The 22,877-nt window shown below is 40.3% G+C and overlaps 1 long non-coding RNA gene across 2 annotated transcripts in view; it reads right to left on the reverse strand.

The window, feature by feature from the left end:
* Positions 1-22,877, reverse strand: part of LOC137164549 (uncharacterized) — a 201,797-nt gene that overhangs the window by 165,344 nt on the left and 13,576 nt on the right. Inside the window, exon 1 of one of the 2 annotated variants that reach the window (XR_010923097.1) lies at positions 12,173-12,349. The exons of the other annotated variant lie outside the window; for it this stretch is intronic. This is a non-coding gene — a long non-coding RNA (uncharacterized lncRNA). Of the gene's footprint in view, positions 1-12,172; positions 12,350-22,877 lie in introns of those variants that run through there. 2 annotated transcript variants of the gene reach the window in all.

Genomic DNA, 22,877 nt, shown 5'->3' on the forward strand with positions numbered 1-22,877 from the left:
AGGGAATAATGTGGTAGCCATAGGAGTCAGCTAGATGGTGCTAAAGCAGTGGCAGCTGAGACCCCAAGTAAGTTCTGGGATTTCAGACTCAACCTCCTTCACTACCTTCAACCGCCCACATTGTTTGCCCAGATTGTCATATATGAAAAATTGGGACACTGGTGGGAAAGTGGAGGGAATGGGTAGGTGGAGGAAAGTTCTGTCTTTGGTGTGTATATGTACATGAACATAGGTCCAACACAATTGTTTGGAACCTCAAAGGCTGAGTTTTGGGTACAAAGTTTAGGCTGGTTTTTATTTTGCCCAAACCAGTTAACTCACTCCTAGCTGTTAGCCTAAAGGCAAACTTATTTATGGAATTGTACTGTTTGACAGCCCGGAGATTTTTTTAACCTGTTAAAGACAACAAGCCTATCCTTTGGCTCCACTACTTTTGATGTGTCTTTATGTCTTTTAAAAATCCATATTATTTACTGAGTAACTCTTTGAAAGAGTGCTTTGAAACTGCCCCCCACGTTTTCTGGGTTCATATGACAGTTAACAGCCTTTAAAAACACATTATATTTATACCAGATATACTTTAACAACTCCCAATATGTGGTAAGGGTTTGTTTGGCTGGTTTTTTGGTTTTTTTTTCTAAAAAGATGATGGATTTTGTGCGGGATCTGTTGGTCGTGCCACTCTTAAAATTTGCAGATCACACTTGGTCCCCTGTGCTGAAAATCTGTATGAAACTTTCATTTGAAAATAACAAGCCTGTATAAGTGCAGAAGCTGTTTTCTAAATAAAACCTTTTGATTATTTTTTATTTCTCCCCCCCACCACACACCCACAAAATAACCAAAGGCATATCTTCATAAAAGTTTTAAATGTTAAACAAAAACCACTTTTTGTGTTACAGGAAAACAAAACATTCTGAAGGCCATTGTTTTATGATTCTGATTTTTACTTATTAAAAGAGGCTGATGAGTTAAATCTGAGTTGAAGTTCTGCAAGATATGATACCCCCTGCAGCAAAGCTCTAATGTGCACAGGGCTAAGGACTCCTTGTGGGTGGTCTCCCACATGCAGCAGCAAAACAACATTTCCAATGTGTTTAGAGTCTTCCAAGTCTCTGGAGAGGCTTCAGTCTATTTTTGCCTGAGTCAGTGGGAGGTTCATGCTGATTAAGCTTATTGGTTAAGGACAAGTGGATCTGACACAGTAATAAGGTTGGCCCAAAGGGTTAGCCAATAGTCAGGGCCTTGCTGGGTTGTTACTTAACCCAGAAATGGATGTTATGAGTCAGACATTTCTTTGGTACAATCCTGCCTATTTACAAAGAATGTACGGAGAGTCTGGTTTCCCTGAACACAGTAGGAACTCACAACAGGAGGCAGTGTCCTTGCACACAGTTTCCAAGCCTGTCTTTCTAGTAAGTTCTGTGCTCCAAGGAGCTCTGTCTCTGCTTGCGCTCACACTTTCTACTGCTTCTCACACGGTCTGCTGGCTTTCTGCCTCTCTCTCACACAACACACACACCCCTATTACTAATCCATTCTGCAGACCTTGCATTTGCAATCAGTCTCCAGAGAAATCCCTCGGCCCCCATGGCTTGGCTTCTGCTAAGGGCCTTGCCACTGCTGGCCAGTACTTTAGGTGGTGGCTCTAATTGTTTAGCTATCGCTATACAATGGGACATTTGATTGCTTCTTCAATTTAGATTATGTCTACACTAGCACTTTCGTCGGTAAAAGTTTTGTTGGTCAGGGGTGTGAAAAAACACTCCCCTAACCAACATAAGTTTTAGCAACAGAAACAGGAGATGCTCTCCCACCGACATAGCTACTTCCACTCATTGGTTTAATTATGCCAACGAGAGAGCTCTCTCCCATTCCCAAAGAGCAGCTACATGAGAGACTGTACAGCAGCAAGCTGCAGCGATACAGCTGTGCCCCTGTTAGGTCTCTAATGTAGACACAGCCTTAGTCCGTTGCTTAGTACACCCAGCAGGTCTATGACTGAAAGCAGCCATTAATGCCTGCCAACATAATAATAATAAGAAGAAGAATAGGAACCACTTACTAATCTGTACCTAGATTGCTAGCTATTTGGGGCAGTAAGAGTTTCATTAGCTGTGTGTACAATGCCTTGCACAATGGGGCCCTGATTCCTAACTGGGGCTTCTAGGCAGCACTGCAATACACATAATAACTAACAACAACATATGTATGCACACTGTGTATTAAAAAATGAATGATAAATCCTTGCCCGTAAGTGACGTGGCAGAGCAGAAAGGGGTGTGGGGAGTGATGCTGGCTGGTTTCATGTCTGGCACTAGATCCATCCTGCTGGAGCAAGCCACGATCACTCACTAGCCAAAAGACCACTCCCCTCAAAATGCAAACCAGACCCCCTTTAGGGCAGTGTAGCCCCATCAGGTGCATTAGCTAAGCCTAACAACCCACAGTTCTGTTTGCAGTGCTAGAAAGGAATCTAGCCCACTAAGGTGCTGTGTAGATGCCCTCAATATACCACGGTAATAAGCCTGGCAGGAAAGCTCACCTACACAGACGAGAGAGAGGCAGGAGGGAAGCCGTTTCCAGCACTGTTTTTTTGGGTTTTTTTTTTTTTTTTTGCTGCTTTTCCCATCACCCTTCATGTACCCACACAACAGCAGGTCACAATTTGGTGACGGGAATCAAGGAAAACAGCCAACAGAGGAAGAGAGAGGGCCAGGGTTTAGATCTGTGCTCAATGCTAAGTAGGAGACAGACACAGAATCTGACCAGGAGGTAGCCTTTATAGACATGTAGCATTTCCAGGGACTCAGCACTAAAAGGGGCAGGGGAAAAGACTAATGCCAATAACAGAGCATTTAAAAAAGTTAATCAATTATGATATTTTTTAAATTTGTGAAAAAATTATTCCTGAGCTGAGAGCAAGTCTGCACCAACCTTTGTAAAATGAGCTGAAATTTCCCAAGCACTTCAACCAAAACACGCTGTTTTAAGTAAAATATAAAACAGATTTATTAACTGTTAGATAGGTTTTAAGTGATTATAAAGTGGCAGGCTTAGAGATCAGAGTTAGTTACCTAAGAAACAAAATACATTTGCAGTCTAAGATCTACAAACTAAACAGGATTTGAATCAAACTGTGTCTCACCCTGACAGATGGTACAAGCAGGTTACAGATCCTCAATACACAGACTGGAACTGCTTTCTAACCCAGGACCACCCTTCCCCAGTTCAAAGACTTTTTCCTCCAGATGTTTCTTCCAGGTGTTGAGCTGGGGGGGGGGGGAGGGCGCAGGGGAGAGGCCAAGTGATGATGTTACTTCCCCTCCTTTATAGTTTCTTCCAGGTTGCTGGAAAAAATCTTTGCTTGTGATGCGTCCATTGTCTATGTGCTCTCTCTGAGAAGTTCTCATTGTATACAGTTCCTGAGATAGTGGGTTCTTTCCTTGATGAGTGTTGGTGAACCATTAACGCTGTCTGGCTACTCCATTATTATACCTGAAAGGGTGGTTGGGGGTGCTTCCCACCTGACAACATATTTCAGTAACATACACAAAACAAAACTTCATAACTTCACTTACAATCCAACAGGATATTAATGTTTGACAGATAAAGACTTTTAAAATGATACCCTCACAAGGCAAACTTTGTATGAAACATATCAGTTCTGACAGTGGTGAATATGGGGGTAACAGGTTGCTGCTTTAAGATAGAGTGCCACACATGCATAAAGATGTAGAGTAACTACTGCAGTACTACTTACTGGTAGCTGGACCTTGTTAGTTGCAGTCAGGATATAAGGGGACAGAGAATCCCTCTCAAAAGCAGAAAGAACTAGGAGAGCTATGACAGTGGAGATCATGTAAAGAAAACCCTAAGAACGATAAAGCCCGGGGAAAATGCTTTGGCTAGAGTTTATGTTTTGCTATTGCCATTTCAATTATCAGTAAAACAAAACCCTGGGAGGGGGATCATTTTGGTTTATATACAGTGTGAGTTTACTCCATTCAAAGGAAGGCGGGAGCTTCATCTGCTGCCAGGCTATTATTTACCACCCTCCATGCTCCATCCACATTGTAGCATGCCAATGAATGTTCACAGCTGAGATATAAATGCTAATAGTACAGAATTCTAGGGGAAATGCTTTCAGACCTTTATCTCTAGAACTGCTAATAGATACTGTAAGGATGAGCTTTAGATTTCCAGCATGGGAGTAACTATGCTAATGAAATAATGGGAGTGACTACAGTACATGTGTTAGGCCCAAATGAGTTTGCTCAATGGAAGGTGGATGTCTACAGAAGACTTAGCAATCTCAGTCTGAGGCCTGCTCTACACTACAAATTTTGGTTGATAAAAGCCATCTTACATCGACCTAATAATGTATGCATCTACACTACCAGGTCCCTTCCGCTACCTAGCTCACCAGTAATATCAGCTTAATTACTCCATCTCCACGAGAGGCATAGTGCTTAATTTGATGTTTATGGGTCAACAGATGTAGTTTACATCAGTGCAAGCACTGCTAGTGACGATGCACTCCACTGACACAATGAGCGTGGTGTGGATACTCCTGCCCGACTTAATTACTGCAGCAGCTGGATGTTCACTTAAATTAAGTGGTCTTAACTTTGTAATGTAGACATACCCTAAAATGGCTGCTGGAGCAGCTAATGAAAAGACGTGGCCTTGCCACCAACACCCTTATTTCCCAAGTGTTTACTAAACAATAATATTACAGACATCATTATAGGAATAAAGTAAAGAAAAAAATTAAGCTTTTGCACACTGAAAACTCATAGAAGTTAATTGTAGTAAAGTGTCACTATACGGTTGATATGGTTACCCAAAGTACTATGGGGTGGTCCCTTTACAAAACTAGCTATATTTTTATTGAATAAAGCCAACAATAAGCAATACACAATACATAGTGTGAAATGTTCTATAAGTTCAGTACATAAGCAAGAGCTGCCTAAGGTTCTGTTTAATAATTAATTTTGCTTTGAGGTGCAGAATACCTTCCAATAGAAAAAAAAAACACCCACCAGTATGTATTGTGAACTCCTGTGCCTGTACATTCCTTTAATGCTTTAATGTTTTGGAACATGATATACAAGGGATGCAGTATTTTATCAAGATTCTTTGCACTTTTGTTTTATTTAATATGTGTTCCTGTCCAATTGTATTTTTGTCTATCCAAGTCTAAAATTTTTGCAAAAGGAAAATAAACTTCATGGTAAGAAGAGGGTGGGGAAGGAAGGGAAAGTGAATGCAAAGGAGGACAGCCAAAATGTGCAGGCTATTCAGTACCAGGGACACATGCTATCTGCTGGATATTTGTTCCTGCTGAGCCTAGGCAGCAAAATAACTACAAATCTGATGTGTAATAAATCTCTGTGCAAACTCCAGCTGAGATCAATCATTCTATGAGCAAAAATGAGAGGTTCACAATGATCATTTTGAAGTTTGCTCACCTTAAACTGCACTTTTGTGATGTCACTGGCTACATGAATGCCCACCGCCTAGATGTTTGGTTTCCTTTTTTTCTTTTAAAACTTACACAGTTGTCTGTCTGCCAGAAAATAAACTAATGGAGACAGTCTCAAAGAGGTGTATCTTTTGCACTTTTATCTTCCCTTCTTTTTTAACATATCATGGTTCCCTCATAGCAAAGTGACAAATTCTCAATGCAAAGGATGTGATTCTTTATTATTTTCTGTCTTGTTTTATCATTTACACCTGTGCCAAGCAAGTGTAAAGTCACGCTAAATAAATAAACAAATTGTTAATAATAAAATAATAATAAACCACGGCTGTTCTGCTCCAATAGTGTTTTATACTCTTTGGCACTCATTTGGTCCAGGTGGAAATTTCAACATGAGGGCAAAGCAAAGTAAATAAGAAATGAAAGCAAGAATAATAATTGTGTGGGTTTCCCCCCCAGAGTTCAATTTAGGCACAATGGTTATTGATTTCATTTCACAGTACCAGCCCATATTGATGAAAGATAGCACAGAAGTAATATGCCCATAACACAAAGGAAACAAGGGGTGTGTGTGTGTGTGTGTGTGTGTGTAAGAATAGCTTAGTTCCTTTTTGTGGAATCAGTTTAATTTTATCATCACATAATGGTAATGCAATAATCCTCCTTATTCATTAACAAAGTAAAGAGGAAACATTTTTTGCTTGGGAGGAGAGAATTATTTTAGAAGCATAATACTGGAACTGGTTGAAAAATTTCCATCAAGACTGCTTTTCAATGGAAAATTAGGTTTTCAACTAAACAATTATTTTCCCTCCAAAATGTCTGCTTTGTATGAAAAAGTTTGACTTTTTTGTTGAAAAAAATGAATATCTGCAAATTGAAAACTTTGGCCTAAAACTGAAAAAAATTATTCAGAAATGTCATGGCAGTACCATAGGGGATCTGTGGTTTGGATGTCTCATGCTCCTTCTGTGGGCTGTACTACACTACCCATGACGTACCACGATCAGGAGACTCTCATTGATGCACCCCAGCACTTCATCAAGAGAGGAATCGTGTTGCACCAACATAGATCTAGTCTGGCCAAAGACTCCAGCTCATAGGGGGAAATGGGGATGTGAGAAACCCCAGCAGCATTTCCAAATAGAAATTTTTAGTTTTCAAACAAAAGCTTTCAATTATTCACCAAAATTTTTTAAATTTTCCAATTTTGGGGGGGGGGAGGGGGGGAAGGGGGATGGAAATTTAAAACATTTTCTGACTAGCTCTCTGTAATACATGAAGCAAGTCAAATGGGTTTACAGACTGTCTCTCTAGGAGCTCGAAAATGGTCTTTCTGTTACTCCATCTTAACATTATGCGTTCTACAGCACATGGGTAGTGAAGTAAAATCTATAAGTAAACAATAATGGGAGTCTAAGAACCTAAAATCTAGAACAAAGTTCATCTATTTTGGTACAGTCCGTCTACCCTCGTCCATCCCACTTCTATCAATTCATACTATGCCTGATTCTTGAGAGGAAAGTAAAATGTCCTCACAATGTACAATTCTGCAATGAACATGAGAGGCTGGGCATAGAAAAATTCTTTCCTGACCCTCACAGGCTATCAGATTATTTTCTGAACCCAGGGGTTGATCAATAAGATAGCCACACCGGTTTCAGTTTTTCAGGTGTGCTCCTTCTCAGTTATAATTCCAGATAGAGATGTCTGCTGTGTTGAGTCCAAAAGACCCTGCTGTCGCTCTCCACATAGTCCTGAAAGGAACACCCCATGAACAACCAAGTTTAGTGCGAAAGCTTAGTCCGAAGTTTGTGTTTTGCTATTGCCATTTAAATTACTAATAAATCCAAACCTCAGGAAGGGGGTAAATTTGGCCTATATATAGTGAATGTATATTGTGCTCAGAGCAGGTTGCTCACAAAGCTGAATGAGAACACAATTTAAATGCCATCAAACTTTGAGGAAGTTTGGATCCAAGTCCAAAAAGCCTGGCATGGGAACCCTCTTTAAATAATACATAGATTGATTTTCTCTGTGCACATCTATTGCACGTTATCACCTTTTTTCTCGGTAGGTACACAGTATCTGCCCTTACCTGGCAGCATGTCTGATAATGTAACAGATGCAATGTTTGGTTAAACTAATCCTTTGCAATTGCTGTTCATATAATCATGCTTAAGTTGTCTGATATCTTCTAAAGATATGATGATTTCCCTAAAACTATTTAAACTACAAATTCTTAGTGGCTAATTGATTGTGAACTTGGATAACAGAGCAGGTCACCATTGTGTCACAAATGAAGGCTGAAGGATTTTGCAATCCAGAGTAAGTGAAGCAAACACACCTAATTTATGATGCATAAAACTTTGGGATATGGTAAAGGTGTGATGGCAAAGGTTTCTACAAATCTTTGGGGGTCAGATGATGCGTCGGTGTCTCTGCTGGGAGTTCAAACTGAGAAATCACAGCTACTAAATAAGTCAAGTCACTGTATTCATTCATTCATTCATTCATGCATGCAGCAACATATCATGACAAATTAGGAGGGACTTCACTTCAAGAGCGCATCTGCCTTTTTACATGGGCCCAGATTCAATGCTGCATTTAAATAATAGTAAGATAGTAACACAATCTGAAAAAAATGAAGAAATTCATAAACAGAAACCCTGTCCATTAATTCATTGGCACAGCAGTCTCACCTTATTCCTTTGAGTTGTTACACAGATATTTGTGTACCTGTGAATTTTGTGTCTCTGACATGAGCTTGATTAACATCCCTAGAGACTGAAGTCTTCTATTCACAGGACAAGTCTAGCACTGGCAACAGCAAAGTGATCTCTCCTAGGAAGTCTCTTTCAACTCTGACCTGGACTGACTGTCTCTGGGAGCAAGTGGCTATTTCAGTTGCCATGGCCACTGCTGAGAATGTCAAAATGGATGCCAGGTGGAGTGATGGGGTTTTTTGTGATAGGGACCCTTGATGCTTGGAACCTTAACATTTCACCTGTTCTGCAGGAGGGGAATGGCTTTAACAGGAATTCAGTGTTATTCCTAGACACCCCACACCCATATATAGGAAATCCCTTGCCTTGAAAGAGGAAGTTTAAGGGCTGAGACCAGAGAACACATTTCACATAGGCCACCAAATCACTCCCAGATGATAACTTTGTGCCACCACCTATCAGGTTGGATTGGAAGTAATGTTCTAGGAGTCCTCTGAGCCACCAATCCTCCTGCCCACCCTCCAGAGATTTGTTCCAGAATTTTTTTTAAGAATTAGTATAAATACTAAAAAGACCAGCATTTAGTTCTAGCTCAGCCACAGAATCTGAGCTTACGGGAACTTCTCATGAGATCATAAGAAGGGAGATAGATCTGACAAGGAGTCAAGGTGAGGAGACCCGGGACTGGCTGGGCAAAGAGACTGGAGGTTGGTCTACACTGGAAAATCCACACCCCTGAGAGATGTAGCTATGCTGACCTACTGCTCATTATAGACAACACTAGGTCAATCGAAGATTTCTTCTGTTGACCTAGCTACAGCCTCTCAGAGAGGTGGATTAACTATAGTCATGGGAGAACACCTTCTGTCACGGTAGTGAGTGTCTTCAGCTGTACTGCTGCAGTAGTTTAAGTTTAGATGTAGCCTGGGACAAGGGTGGTGGTGGAGGGGCAGGAAGAGGGCACTGAAATTGGACAAGGAGCTGTGGAGGGAGACTGGAACTGGGAGCCAGTGAGGTTGGAGAACATGAATATGGGGGGTGAGACATGAAACCAAGGAGGAAGGGGACAGAAAGATAAGAGGAGGAGCCAAGAGAAGGGAACTGGGACAGGCTGAGCAAGAAGACTGGGAGAAGAAACCTTAGAGATTGAGACTGGGTAGGCAAGGAGATTGGGACTGGAATGAGGAGCAAGGGCTGGGAAAAAGACATGACTGGAACAGAGACACGTTGGAGGGGATGAATTTGAAGGGGTCAAGCCTGGAGAAAACAGGCAGAAACATCTGTGCCCACTAGAGAACATTCTCCTCCAGAGTTTATGATGGAGGTCAAGTTTCCTGAGTCTCACCATTCATCTGCTATCAGCAAATATGTGTGAAAACCACCGGCAAAGTATCTCCTCCTCATCTAGTCAGGATCAACACAGAAGATAACAACCTGCTACTGCTATCTGTTACTCAATTAGCTCAAGTGGCAGAGGTCTATGCAGTGGATGTAAAGATTCCAGCCATGCTGATGACCCATGTGGATGTCAATACCATGCTACATAGAAATTTTTTTTTAAGTTGGCTTTTTAAAGAAAAAAAAAAAAGCCTAGGGAATTTCTCACACTCACACTCAAAAGAACATTATTATTAAGACTGCAAATTCAAACACTCAAAAATTTAGGAAATGCCAGATTTAAGGTTGCAACCTTAATTGAGCTGCCTTGTGCATATGCATTATGACATAATCTAACTGTGTAATCACTTTCTAACTGCATGATCACACTTGCTATTGTTTTCACAGGACCCCCGTTTCACTCAGTGCACAGGAAGGATGGTGCTCACCTGTTGAGCAGCAATTCCATATTTTAGAAGTATTTAGCTCCACGCTAGCTAAGGTTGCATTACAGAATTCAGGTTAACAGGAGCTTTCAACCTTTATTTTGTAAAAATCTCATTTAAAACGTCAAAACCAAAAACTTCCAAAAATCTCATTGAACTTTGCACTAACACAAAACCTTAACAGTGCCATCACAGACTCTTATATCAATTAGATCACCAAACTGGTGCAGCTCACTGTCCCACATTCCATGATCTTGGAAGTTATTCTGTCTGAACACTGCTGAGATCACTGTTAAGGTTTTGCATTAGAGTGTCAGTTTGAGGAAGGTGGGGTTTGTATTGCTGTTCCGTGTCTGCAGAAGATGGAAGTGAAAGCCTAATAGAATGTTGGAGGGCATTATTGACAGTCTTGGAGCAATATGAAAGTGTAAACACATGCAGAAGTCTTTCCCCTTATCTACTGATTCAAACTCTGAAGGTTTTGGAAGGATAGGGGCATGTCCTGCTGCAAATTTAACTGCCACTAATCTTAGTTTCAGTTTGATATACAGATAGATAGAGAGCTCTCATAAGAGAGCTGTCCTGGACCATTATGTTTGGGGGTTGTGGGAAGGCAGAGAAGTTTCCCACTCTCTGCAATCCTGTTCCCTCCTTCTGGATCCCATAACTTTAGCCCAATAGGTCTCTCCTATCTCTTGATGGACTCAGGTGGTGAACAGATTTTTTTATTGAAACCATGGGCTTTTCTGGGGTGGTGGATTATGAGGCGGGAGGGAGGATAGAGTATTTTATGGAGTGGGAAGAAGGTTGCTAGGAGGAGAGAACTGAATACTTTCAGCTTCCAAATGACTCATTATTTGTATATATACATGCACATCCCTAGAACCAGAAAGAGTCAGAAACACATTTCACATCCATCCCTAACAACATTTTTAAAACTGGAAGCCACATAGTTTCTTGCCTTAGCACTGAAGAAACTGCTGACCATATACAATTTACGGGTTTGACCACATGCTGTCTGGTAGATTGGGATTTGGTCTTGATCTATACTTAGAAGTTAAACATATCTGCATTGGTCAGGGGTGTGAAAAAAACCATACTGTTAACTGACAATGCTATGCCCAACTAACACTCAGAGTGGACACAGCTGTGTCAATGGAAGAATGCATCCCCACCCTTGCGCCTTTGGCCCAGTGTGCGTCCCCCCAAAACATCCCCTTGCTAGAATGTTTGGGAAGGTGCTGTTCCAACACTGATGGGAAAAAGCCTTCTACTGGTTGAGACTGCATCTACACTACAAGGTTATGCCAGCATAGCCAATGAGCTAAGCCAATTTGGTCTCTGTAGGGTAGATATATTCTTGGACTACACACCCATGTAAAGGGAGAATGATATCCCTGCACTGGTTACCAGGACCTTGGAGCATATGAGTAAGCATGTTCAGCATGCCTGATCCCTCCCTGCAGAACAGATGGGTAGGGCTGGGGAAATGGACAGAGAATTGGTTCCACCTCCATGGCCAGTATAGCTGAACACGTGTGTGCGTGTGTACACACCTCATTGGAACAAGAAGAAAGCAAGTCAGGCACAGTGTCCCACTGGAGTGTGTTTGATTAAGGCTACATCTACATCACAGCACTTACAGTGGTGCAGCTGCACCAATGCCAATACCACTGCCGCTGTAGTGCTTGTGGTGGAGATACTATGCTGATGGGAGAGAGCTTTCCCGTTGGATTAATAACTCCTGCCTCAGAGATGGTAGCTCTGTCAGTAGGAGAAGCTGTCCCGCCAACATAGTGCTATCTACATCGGTGTGTAGGTTGGTATACTTTACGTCACTCAGGGGTGTGGATTATTCACACCCCGAGTAATGTAAGTTATACCGAAGTAACCTGTAGTGTAGAAAAGGTTATAGGGTGCTTCTACTTGGGTAGTGCAGTTTTCACACCACCTGTTGCTCAAGACTGGGCTGTGCCTACAATTTCATCCTCTCTGGTCTACATTCCTGTCTACAGAATCCCCTGCTAAAATTAAGTGCTTATGCATGCTCTCACAGTCTAATATCAGCTTTCCAAGAAGCCAGGCTGTAACCCCCAAAAGAGGAAACATAATGGAGCCATTGAATATCCTTTACTCACTGTGGTACCTTGAATATGAACCAAAGTGGTATTCTGGATCTTCAGAGGGACGATCAGAGAGTTATTCTATGTATAATATTACTTATTGTTCCTGGTACACTGAAGGGTTGAATGTTCAAGTTTTTAAGTAACTTTTCCCAAATGTAGATTGCATCACCAAAAAATAATCTGCTGTCTACTTATGTGCAGCATCTGAAGAAGAAAATGAGATTACAAATTTAGGACTATAATGAGATCAAGTTACATTCACACCATTTCCCTGCCTTGGTACAATCTTTGTCATTAGAAAGGATTAATTTTTTTTGTTGCAATTTTCTAATCTCATTATACCTTTTGTCACAAGAATGATTTATCAGAATTGTAGGGCTTAATGCTGTATATTTTGTGAAATATTATCGTATGCTGTAAGACAGTACTATCATTTGACTTTTTCAATAGTCTATATTTTCATTAGCTGGTAGCCATTCCATCCTTCCACACAACTCATCATGACTATAAATAGAATGACCAGCCAACCAAATCGCACAATATTGCAAAGGTCAAAGTAGTACAGTATATTACTATAATTTACAGAATGCCATTCGCCAAGTATTAAAACTCTGACACCTTATTTATGTGACAAAGAAAGTAATGAAAATAGAAGGCAGTGCAAAATGATCACATTATCACCAGCGATTGTTGGGAGAATGAGGAATTGCAAACCATGAGCCATTAGTATCTCTGCAACCTAAATATATGGGAATTCATGCTAATCTTAGATGCTGTGCCTCCTGAAAAGGTCTTCATGTCACCCACTCTATATAGACAATACAGTGTCCACAATTTGTCTGAACATCTTAGAAACAAAACTTTTAAAAAGTATTGATTGTAAAGAATGGTCATAAAACGCCTTTGTAAAATTGACTTCTTCTGGCCAAAGAGACAGTGTGGATGGAAATTAAAGAGAAAAAAATTGAATGGCCGGACTATTTTAGAACATTACTACAGATCCCTGAGTGAGTAAGGGCCTGATCCAACATTCAGTGAAGTCACTGGAAAAGCTCCAATTGGATTAAATGAGTGTTTAATCAGGCCCAAACTTTATAACATTCTGTACGTTAGGGAGACCAATAAATGTCAGATCGTGGAATCTTAATTTCTCAGTTATCCATTAGGATTATAGCAAAATAAAATTTAAAAAATAGGTGACCATTTTTCTACCTAAAGATTCTCAACCTTTTCCATATGGTATTCCTCCAATTTAGCAAGACGGGAAGATCAGGATGCCCGTGAACTTCTACAATCCATTCACAAACCCCAGGCTGAGAATCCCTGACTGCCAGGAATGGATTTCAGGATTTCTTCATCTCCACAGTTTGGTACTGTTATGACAGCTCTACTACAAGTGGATTCCTATGGAAGGTGATGGGGATTTTGCATGTGAAAGAACTGCAGGGCCAGGCAATTGAGCTGAAAGGCTAGTATAGTCTGAGTTTCTCAGCCTAATTCAGGGAAACAAGTCAGGATCAGAATGATAAATAAAGCTGAGATCTGAGCTCAGTTAACACAGATTTGAAATTTTTGTGAGGATAAGCCCTTGAGGACACATCATTTAAGGCCTTATCTACACACAAAATGCCAGTATATATCAGGGATGCAAACCCCTTGTGTGGACACAGGTATACCAGTATATATATGCTTATAATGGTATAAGTTATTCTTGTATGTGAAGGGGAATAAACGATACTGGTATAAGACACCTTTATACTGGTATAATTACAGCCACACTGGAGTGTGTGGGGCGTAACTATTTTAGAAAAAGAAATCACACCCCTAACCAACAAAAACCATGTGTAGCCCAGGCCTCAACACTTAGGTCAGTTTCATGTTGGTGGGCAAGAGCAGTATGAATTGCCACGATGGCAGCTTTACAGTCAGACTGTGTCTCCATTAATGCTCCACCAGCAGAGAAAGGCACCCAGGAAAGGCACTGAAGCTATGCTTCTCCCCCACTCTGGGCTGGTTCTTCCCTGTGTTGGCACTGTGCTCTAGACCCACCAGCAGAGCAGGGGCCAGTGAGTGGCTTGCTCCACTGAACTCCTACTCCTAACAGATTCACTGGCTCTGGGGGGTGTAGAAACTGGGTTCTACCTGACAAAACTAAGCCCCTTGGCTGCTGGAAAGATGGCTTGAGGGATCGTGAGACACCTTATGGGACTTTGCTTTAAATGTCATAACACATAGAAATTTGTCTGCAAAAAAGTGAGAAATGTTTAAGAAACAGTTGGAAAGACTCTCACTGAAATTTATCCTGGTTACATCTAAACATGAAAAAGGACAACAGAAACCAATGGTAACTTAAGAAAAATGTAAAGAGTCGAACATGCAACAAGCAGAAGGTTGGGTTTTTTTTTTAAGCATAAACAATCTGGTGAGGAGGAGGAAAGGCAGAGCTATAAAAATCAGCCAAAGCAAGTAAAAATAATGAGAGGATTAAAAAAAAAAAAATACTGAGCATCAATTTGCAGAGAAATTCTCATCTAGCAATATGGGATTCTTCAAATATTATGTTTAAAGGGAGAAGCGTAGTGGAATATTTCTCTTTTGAAATACTATGATAGGGAATGGAATAGAGATGACAGATTGGATACATAAGCAATGAAGACAACAGTGCCGTAAAACATGAGACTCCTTTCTAAGGGGTTCTTCTGGCCAGTAAGAGGACTGGTCCATGTTATGGGGGGTTTGGACTGCCTTAGGAGTAATGAAGGGAGGCCTGTGCCATGGGACACAAAATCCCTGCCTGACTCCTCCGACTCCATATTTGGGACATGGTGACACCCTGTGCACTTGGACAGTTCTTCAGTGCTTCATGGGGAGGGGGACATAGCCCTGTGGTGTTCAGTGATCATTTATTGCTTACAGTGCTTCCAAGAGCTCTGCTTTAGTCTGCATCCAACTGCACCCTGCCCATACTCTGCCTCAGACGCTCAGCCCCTAAAGCCATCCCTCCCAATACCACAAGCCCAACCCGCTGCCTGCCCCCTCTGCTTTCTGTGTATTTGAGAAAGTTATTTCAAAGAAACAGTTACCATTTTCTTGGTGCAGTTCTCTCATGAACATGTTTCAGAACCACCTTTGTGAGTGTGGATGCAAAACAAGCACTGTGTATTCCAGATTTGACTTTTTACAGTTTTGGGCCCTGATCCTGCACGTTTATGCACAGTTGTTGTGAATAGTAGTCCCAGTGCATGGGGGCTCCCAGTGCTGCATAGTTTCAGGGGTTGAAACGGCAGCCTGCTTGGCCCATGTTCCCCTTCCCTCCACTGCTGCCTTTCCCACTGCAAAGATTTTCTCTATTAAAGATAAGCACAATGAGCCATTTTACACTTTCAAATGAGGGGTCTTCATGCATTAAGTCTATGTGGTGTTTTTACTGGAGTGGTTTTGGTTCCAGTATCTGATCCTTTGTCCCAGTAGAACTTGTGGCAGCAGGCCAAATTAGAGAATGGAAAAGTCGGGGGGGGGAGGGGGGGGGGGGGATGTAGAGGACAGGTCATTCTAAGAAAATATTTTGACGTCACGAACTCAGTGTATGGACACAACAAGAAATGAAAGAAGATGACAGGATGTACCATCTCAGGTGTTAAAAACCAAAGAAGTGCTATTCTTACTGATTACAACAGATTTATAATCCTATATGCAGTCTGAGTCACTTTTTCACACTCTTACTCTGCAGGAATGTAAGACAACCAGAACAACTCAACCTTTCTTTAAAAAAATAGCTAATGTGGTGCCAAGGTTATATTGCTGCAGAATCACAGGATTCTCCTGCTTCCTTTGCCTGCCTCCCCATGCATATTTGAAGTTACCAAGTTGGCAAGATTGTCTCTTTATCAATTTTGTATGTCAAATTCTCCTGCCTTCAATTCAGTTTCTCTTTTTTAGAGTTCGGAGGACAGTGCAAAAAAAACTAGATGTGTAGTAACAGCTGTTAATTTTTTCACAAATGCACTGTGTTTGCTCTTTGCGAGTGCTCTAGCTAATGAGTTGTATTTGTGCAAACACTTACAAAAAGCAATTTTTGAAGCTCAAACGCTCAGAAGTCATCAGAAGAGAATTTTGAATTCTTTACTTAACCTAGATTGTTAAATTTCAAATGGTAGATTTTACTCTCAAATACACAATTTGAAATTCACTTTATTGATGGAGGGATGCAAGGGACCTCTGGTGCATGAAAGGAGCTCAACCTATTCCAGCTGCAAAGTGTGAGACCCACTAGTGTTACTAACTTGCACAACACAGCCTTTGAATATCTGCAATTAACCACGCGTGAGCAATCTGCAGACCAGAAAAGCATTTGCAGTAGAACTTTCCAAATAATACAGAATAATGAAGCAATTCTACAGTTTTGCAGTTTGTTTCTAGACAATTAATGAACAGAAAAAAGGGGCAACATTAGTCGAATAAATTATTCTTTAAAATTTGCTCACATAGCACTCAGCTCCTTCCTCCCTTCCCCATTGACAGATCACCCCAGCAGTGTTGGATGAAGTGCTGGCTTCAATGGGCACGCACTTCAGCACTCGGCTGAACTGAGGTCTTGGCTGGCAGCTGCAATGTGTAACTAACAAAGATTGTAGCTGGATAGTGCTGGATTAGAATGAAAATGCAGAACATTGGGACCGTAGAGCGTGAACAGTGGGCAAAAGACAGGAGAGGCTGGAGGTGACAAAGGAGAGAAAGCAAAAATTGGGGAGGCTAGATGAAAGGAGAGATATTAACAGGAAGAAGGCGAAAGGAAAAGAAAATCAAGCTAAGAAGGCTTCAACACAGGTAGTAGTAGTTCTGGAGAAATCCACCAACAAACAGGGGCTGGGAGGAATGCTAGTTGGGGATTGTATTTATCAATGTGTTTATAAGGGGGAGAAGGCACTTTGAAATAAATGTTCTTGTTGTTCCCCTCCTCCCTTCTGTTTCTTACACTCATTTGTTGTGCCTTGTTTTAAATTAGATTGTAAACTTTCTAAGGCAGGACGCAGGCCTGCCTCCATGTTTGTACAGCACCTAGCACCTCATCCTGACTGAAGCCTTTGAATGTGACTTCAAAAAATATATACAAGAAAAAACCAATTAGGAACACAATAATCTGTGCCCTGTTTGAGGACTCTGATGACCTATCAACTAGCAAACCCATTTTAATGTGGTTCAGGGTGAACTGTTCATAAGTTTCTATGAGAAATATTCAGCTTTGGATGCTGACAGTAATTCCTGGGGAGAGGTGAGGAGGACAATTGGAGGAGCTTGGTTGGAGAAGAAAAGTAATTCAAGTGTTTGTGACTGTGAGTTTCCTGGAAAGTGAAGGCTTAGGGTATTTTTGCTTTTTATATTAAGAATGCATTTTATTTCTATGGTACCCAGCTGCCACAACTTCCTAGGTACCCAACAGAACCATACGGTTAAAACACATTTAAAACACATTAACATGGCTGTTCTTACTGTGATGTGTTAATAGTGCTAGAAGCTATCGGGACCAGACTGTCAAGCATACACAATAGATAAATTGCTGGGTCAGTGCAATCATATACTGTGCCATTGCTCATAGGAGAACACTTTTAGTGTATGGAGAGGCAAACAGAGAGAGAAAAACTTTAGGAGATCAACATTTTACCCTCATTTTCAGCCTTTTTTTTTTTTTTTTTTTTTGGCCCCCTTGTGCTACTAAACTCTTTCTAAATCTAGAAGTGGCAAGCTATGCAAACATACCTAGAGTAATGGGCTCAATTTTGAAATGCCTGCACAGTAGCTGCATCTACAGAAATGGACAGATTTACTGCACAAACCAAAACCTGGATTTGCTTGTGTAGCTCAGGCAATTGCATAAGTTAGCTGTCCTCCTGTGTATGCAATTACTAAGGCCCTTTTAATGAGAAATTCCAGGGTTTTACAAAAGCTATTTGATTTTTTTTTTTTAAACAGATTTTCATCTGAATTTTGGACCACTCAAGTACATGAAAATAATGATGATATTAAGAAAATCCAGTACATATCATTAGGTAGATGTGTTTATGTTAATAATAAATTAGTGTAAGTGTAAATGTGAGCCTGTCTGTTAAAGTAAGGCTATGTAGTGGAATATACATACACACATGTATTTGTGTGTGTATGTACATTTAATGTACAGTTCACTAAATAAACCATAGTATTAAACTGCTTTTGCTTTTAATGTTCTTACTTTTTTCTTTTTGTTATTTTTTCCTGTCCTACCATCCCCCACTATTAACCATGATATTTACACAGAAAACTGTGAAGTTAATTTTTTGCACCAATTCTGACTCTTTTGAAAATGTATGTAATAAACACTGATAAATTCCCAGGAAATTTTTAATCAAATAAGAACCAAAAATGAAGATCCTTGGAATTTACATACTTGCACATACAAATGCATGCTTTTAGTGCATGCCATGGGTATTTGTGCATTTCTGTGGGCACACCCATAATAGCCACATTTCAAACGGTTGCTGTTTTACAGAGAGTCAAAATGGAAATTCAATAATAAAGTGAAGAAGCAGGGAGATGAGCAAAGTAAGCTTTTTCTACCCAGCACTTCTGTCATGTTCCTGTTCAATGTGAAAGCAGGTTACATGGGGCTGGCACATCTGTAACACATTATAAAGCTAAAATAAACATAACAGTTCAAACAGGGAGGCCAAGATTTTCACAAGTAACTCATGATTTTTGGGTGTCCAACCCAACAGCTTTAAGCAATCTGATTTCCCAAATTTGGGTTCAGAGAACTTTCTGAAAACCAGGTCCCTTTTGGATGTCTTACAGCAGGCACCAAAAATTGAGCCACCAGAATCACTAGCCACTTTTGAAAATCTGGGCCAATGCAATTACCAGATGTTAATTTTGGGGCCGATCCTGCAGAGCCTACTCAGGGAAATCTCCCAATTGACTTCAATGGGAATTTTCCATTAAATGTTCATCAGTGGCTTCAGTGGAAGTTATGCTCAAGTAAGGATGATAGGATTGTCCCTATACAGTAAAAATAAAGAATATACTGACGACTTACGATTTTGACCACATGTACACATACTTTGCTATTTAACACACAACTATTTTTCTTATCTACACGGTTATTAAAATTGTTGCCTACCATATTCATATGCTTCACAGGAAGCTCCCAAGATTCCTGAGATCAGAAAATAAGTTCCTGTGAGAATGTTCTTCTCCTATTTCCCTGGGAAGATCACATTAACACAGAGTTTTCTCCCTCTCCCTCCCCCACTCCCTTTTTTGCCTGGTGCACACTTGAGTATTTTTTTTTTTATTATTAAAATATGATTTCCTGATTCTATTACTTTGCACTTAACTGCATGCCTTGGGGCTGTCGTCATTTATACACCCTCCAAATTATAAGATGCTGTGGGTCAAATTATGTTTGTTGACATACATTTCACCAACTGACTTGTTCATAAAAGAAACCCTCCTAATCCTCTTCCCCATACATGCATCCTGCATTTGGCTAGAGGGCATAGGATGAGACAGCTCTCATTCTGACAAAAGAAATCTTGCCATCTCCACTGCACAGATGCTGCTCCATGAAGAAAAAAAACATTCCTATCAAAATATTAGACCAAAAACCAATCACTAAAGGCTGGATGCTCAAAGGTCCTGACACCTCTTCAAATGTTCCAAGTACTCTGAAGTCCCACTGAAGATAGTGGAAGTTGAAGCCATTCAGCGCCTCACAGGATTGGACCCTGAGTTACTGAATATTATTCACATCAGCTTGTTGCCATGAATTTTAATATACTGTCCTCATCAGATAGCAAAAGTCAGAAAATAGTTACTGCATTGACACTCACCAGTGTGATGGTAAGGCTACCCATTAGCAGCTCTTCAAGCCAAATCAAAGGGAATTCTACAATTCCTATTAGCGTATCCTATACATGTGTAGCTCTGTAAATGCAATCAAGGTTTCACCCAAGGTCTATGAAACAATTCAATAAAGATTAGGGGAGTATTTCAAACAACATTGCAGGGAAACAGGCAAAAGAGAAAGTGCAGTTCCCCAGCCTGCTCAGCTTGATATGGTTCTTTTCTTTGTAAAAGGGAAGGGAGAGAAAGGACTATTTACTAATTTTTTGAAAAAGTCAGAAAGCGTAAATAAAAAAAGCAGATAAATATAACATGTGAGGGACAGGTTGTGGTTCGTCCTGCACAGGGTAAGGGCAGGGCCAGCCCTGGATCAAATGGCGCTCCAGGCAAGGAGCGTCTTTGATTCCTCCCTCACACACATGTTAAACTTTTTAATATCTTATTTGTTATCGCATTTGTAGCCCATTTCACGATTTTGATGCACGATTTGCAGGCATGATTTATCGCTGTCATGTAAGACAATAAATGTGCACGCTAGGATCCATAAATCTGTATTTATTCATGCCACATATAAGCAAATAAAAAGTGATGCTTATACAAACTTCTTAATGTTAAGAATAACTGAAATATACTAACATCAAGAAATTGAACTGTGCACCAAAGCATGTGAACTTCTGCTCTCTAAAGATAGGACTAAATCTTGCCTCTCTACAGAAAAAGGGCATATACTGCAAAGGGAGCTGTTAATGGGTGCTTGCATTTTGAATAGCAACAGTTAAACAAAGTGACCGTTTATTTAAATGTTTCAGGGATTTGGATTATTTTTTTTAAAGAATTTAAATTAAAAGAGAGAGAAATGACTATCCAACACTCTAGGCACCCTAGCATTTATTTAAATACTATCCATTGAGAAAATACTACCAAGTGACATAGAGTTAACGGACGGCAAGAGCAACAAATTATGCCTCAACCTACCCCAAAAAACCAACTCCTCCTTCTTTGAGCTCTCTCCAAAGCCCCAGCCAAATGGATTGTCTTTGCAGCATGCCTGAAAGGTGCTCTTTTTCCATTGGCTTCACTAGAGTTGGATTTCTATTTTCCAATGGATAACCATTGACCTGAATAACCTCTTGAGCCTTGCCAGTTCTCCAAATTGTTGTTATTATTTATTGGTATTACTGTAGCATCTAGGAGCCCTCGTCATGGACCAGGAACCCATCGTGCTAGGTATTGTACAAACACAAAATGCAAAAATGACCCTTGTTCCAGAGGGTTGTTTCTTGCCTTCCTCCTCCTTTTTATGTTTAGAGGGATGTCTGTCTTCTGAGACTGTATTACATTATGCTCAAGTAATCTCCATGACGAGCTGATGGATTAAAAATGGTCTCACTTTTCACGTTACAGTCTTTCCTCCATTTAAAAAAAAAATGCCCTTTCTAAAGTTTAACTTCACAGGGCTGGTTTTCGGTCCAATCTCTTTCATCAAAATATTGAACTTAATTATATATTGTGGTCATCATTGCTTAGTGGCTCAGTAGCACTGAGTTGAAGCAACTCGTGTGTGTGTCAGGGTTAAATTAAGAGTAATCTCTTCTTTTGTATGCTTGGAAACCAGCTTTTCAGAGGAGAAAGCACTGAAGGTATAGAGAAATTGCTTCTCTAAACTTTGCCCTGATGTGAGACATTATATGCAGGTCGTCCAAGTTATCCATGATTACTGCTTTATAAGATTTTGTTGCCTATTTGATCTCTGTCACTAATGCACACTAAATATCATTTTCATGTAATAGAACCCTACTAGTATATTTCTATTCTTATAACTTGGGATTAGTATGCATACAGAGCTACTGGATGGGCCTCTCCATTCAGAATCTTTGTTTTATGAGATTCTAGGGAATTTAGGCATAATGCTATTCCCCGACTTTTAAAACCTTATCTGCCCATCATACATAGTTTAAATATGCAGGCATTCCAGCATCTCATTGTCCTTCCTATATATTTTATACTGAGATATTACAATATCTCATTACAGGATCCCAATGAAGGAGTCATTCTACCATATTTCACTGGATGTCAGAGTCCTTTTCCACTTCCAGGTATTCTAGTTCACTTTTTGTTTTTTGCTTTTAAGCCTCTTGCATTGGTATATTTTTTATTTTTGACTTTGCCTATTTTTATTTAATTCCTTTATCTGACACCCTGCTACTCTGCTGAAATGTACCTCTGTGATCTCAACCTGTCTCTCCTCTACTGCAGCTGTAATTTCTGCTTTTGCTTTATTGCTGACTTTAGAGTTACTTTTGTATAACTGACAGTCCTTGCAGATGTCTTTGTCTGACCCAAGTGCTCCTCAGCACCTGTCGGCTTTCGCCCAGGTAGGCTCTTATTAAACTCGGTTATTTCTCTAACTCGTTATTATTGTTGCTCTACATTCACCTCTTGAAGAAAATAAAGAAATAAAGGAAATGTTGCCTCCAGCTGTTTTTATAACTTGCAGATTACAACAAAAGGAGAAGAAGCTGCATAAAGATTATAGCAAAGGACTGTTAATCAGAACTCCTGGATACTATTCACCTAACAGCTCTCTGACTCAGTTTACTCACCCATAAAGTGAGTATAACATTTACTATCCTACAGTATCTCATAGGAGAATTATAGGAGGCTTAATGTTAAACTACATTCCTGGTTCTCTCTCTCTCACACACACACTAAGCCCCACCTATATCTACCAACCACTAAAAAAATGAAGTCCAGCACCCGCATGTGAAATTTTAAAAGCTGATTGCTTCACATGCAATGTCCAAAAAATCCAAAATAAAATAAAAAAAGGGACTAGATAGAC

The sequence above is a fragment of the Emydura macquarii genome, unplaced genomic scaffold (genome assembly GCF_026122565.2).
Source record: "Emydura macquarii macquarii isolate MOO-44397 ecotype Brisbane River unplaced genomic scaffold, CSIRO-AGI_Emac_v2 contig_2676, whole genome shotgun sequence".
Taxonomy (NCBI): domain Eukaryota; kingdom Metazoa; phylum Chordata; order Testudines; family Chelidae; genus Emydura; species Emydura macquarii.